Consider the following 2,774-nt stretch of genomic DNA (forward strand, 5'->3'; position numbering starts at 1 on the left):
TTTCCATGGCAGCTGCATAATTGTACATTCCCATCAATAGTGTACAAGGGTTCCAGTTTCTCCATATCCTCACCAACACTTGTGCTTTTCTTTCTTTTTTTTTTTTCTTTTTTGATAATAGCCATCCTAATGGATCTGAGGTGAAGGAACATATTACTTCAACTTAACTTTACTATAAAAGCTTCTTACTATTTTGCCTCTTGGTCTAGTAGTCCAACTTTGTAACTACAAAATTTTCTGTTCTGCCTCAGTTTTTTCAGTAACCTACTTGGCTTATAGGGTAGCATATATGAATCAGTTTTGTAGTAAGTATTCATGATAGTTTCTGAGCCATTTAAAACAGAATCAGGAGTTAACTGAGATGGTATTGATGATGATAATAAAAGAAGTAGGAAACATAAAACAATTCAAGTAATATTAATGAATTAATGGATTATTGCATTTGTAAATTCACATTTATGAATGGCAGTCCAAACCCACCTTTAGTTATTCACTGTTAATAATAACATGCTAGATGTTGTCAAGTTAATGAGTTAGAATGGTTGAAGCTAAATAAAAATGATGCAATATGAAGTTTCTTATAACTAAAAGTTCAAAGTAAAGATAGTGAATTTAAGTTTTAGTTAAAGCTAAGGAAATGCAAAAGGAAAGTTAATTTTGTGCAAGGACAGCTGGTTAACACCGCATGTGAATTCATTTAGCTGTATGTTTTGTATTTTACAGATTTCTTTGTGTGAAAGAAAAATTTCTAGTGAAAATTAATGTCAAAATTTTCTGAAAATCAGGTTCTAGGATTTATCCCTCAATTAATGCAGAATGCGTTCTCAAATAATCTTAATCAAGGGTCCTTCCAGGGGTGACATTCAGCCGGTGTTCAAGGCCACAGACTTTCTATCCTAGAACCATGGCCCAGTTTGTCCAAGGCTGCTGGTAAACACTCTGGGACTTACCCAAAGCCTTGATTGACCACATTTTGGCACTATGCCAAGATTGAGCTGGTTCCTCCAACCCCTGCTGAGACCTTTGCAGCTATTCAGAGCTTGAAAATAATAGTCAGTAGTGCTCAAACTGGTAGCTTCAAACAGCTCACAGTTAAGGAAGTTCTGCTGAATGGTTTGGTGGCCACTGAGGTGTGGATGTGGTTTTATGTTGGTGAGATTATAGGCAAACATGGCACCATTGGCTATATAATGTTTGAAGACCAGTCGTTAACATCTGTTCCTTTTAGGTTTATTATTTGAATGTTCTTGGACCATGTGTGACCAGACTGGTATTTGGATAAAATGTGTCAAAATCAGTATTTTCTATATCAAACACTGCATGGAAGGTCACATTTTCTCTTGTCATTACGTTGTATTGTGTTTTGCTTTAACGATGTTCATATAGCTCAAAATGCATGTCTTTGCTTAGCCTGAAATTGGAAAGGATATATGTGACTATACCAACCTGTTAAAATATTTATAAGGATAACATTTTAATTTGAAGGTTAGAAATAATGTTTACTCCGAGAAAGGTTGGGAGAGAGGCCTTGAGAAAACTAGAACTTGATATAGTAGGAGAAATAGTAATACATGTACCAAAGTTAAATCATGTCAGTAGTATAAAGAATAAAATTTGGATGGCTTCTCTTTGCTAAAAACAAACAAAAACATTAGTCATGATTTTTAAGGAAAGCTTAAATTATATTTCTTATAGCCAGATTACTAAGGCAGATAAATTGTTTATATGTTAGAAAATGTTTCCTTTAAAAAGCATTTAACAATGGCATATTATTAAATCATAAAGGGATATAAAGTATTGATACATACTATTGGGTTGTCGGAAAAGTAATGATGTATCTTTGCAACAGATGGCACTAGTTCATTTTTGGAGGTACTAGAGTTATTCGCATCTATGTTGCTATATCATTTGACAGCTGACAGTTTTAGCTTCATTCTAAAAAAAAAATTGAGCCATTTGGTTGAGTTTTGAAGATTTTACAACAAGTTGAAGATGGAAGACCAAACTATGCATTTTTGCCATATTTTACTGTTTTACTTCCATAAAGGGAAGAACGTGCATCAACCTTGTGAAAAGTTGCATGAAGTTTATGGTGACAATGCTCTACGAGAACATCAGTGCCAATGGTGGCTCACAAAATTGCGTGCTGGGTATTTTGATCTCAACGATGCACCTCGGTCAGGGAGGCCCATCGAGGTTGATGACGACAAAATAAAGGCATTGATGGAGTCAAACCCACGTTACATGACACGAGAGATTGCAGAAACATTGAACATCCATCATTCAAGCATTCACAACCACCTGAAGAAGCTGGGATATGTAAACAAGCTCGATATTTGGGTTCTGCATGAACTCAAAGACGTTCATTTGATGGCGCATGTAAACATCTGCAATATGCTCATTAAATGTGAGGAAAATGAGTTTTTTTTTTTTTAAGATTTTTATTGGGGAATTGGGAGATGGGAACAGCGCTAGGGAATTGGGGGAAGGGGTACAGACAAGTTGCTGTCGTTTTCTTCAGTCTAGTTGTGAAGGACGTTGCTTCACTGGCCCAAGTTGGCACCATCATTGTGCTCTTCCTGGGCGAGGCAGATCAGTCACTGCTCACTGTGGCTGCTGGCCACTCACGCTGGCTGCTGGCTACACACGGTAGCCCATGGCAACCCACTGCAGCAGGGGTTGCAACCACGCCGTCGCCTCATGGCAGCCCATCTCCAAGTTGAGCTGTTGTTCAGCATCTTAGCTGTGGAGGGCAGTGTCACTGGCCCTCATAT

At 37.4% G+C, this 2,774-nt stretch overlaps 1 protein-coding gene across 1 annotated transcript in view; it reads left to right on the forward strand.

Annotated features, from left to right (window-relative positions):
• The window catches only part of BDP1 (BDP1 general transcription factor IIIB subunit), a 110,555-nt gene that overhangs the window by 74,528 nt on the left and 33,253 nt on the right, over nucleotides 1-2,774 (forward strand). The gene's annotated exons all lie outside the window — the stretch shown is intronic.

The sequence above is a fragment of the Hipposideros armiger genome, unplaced genomic scaffold, assembly GCF_001890085.2.
Source record: "Hipposideros armiger isolate ML-2016 unplaced genomic scaffold, ASM189008v1 scaffold_984, whole genome shotgun sequence".
Taxonomy (NCBI): domain Eukaryota; kingdom Metazoa; phylum Chordata; class Mammalia; order Chiroptera; family Hipposideridae; genus Hipposideros; species Hipposideros armiger.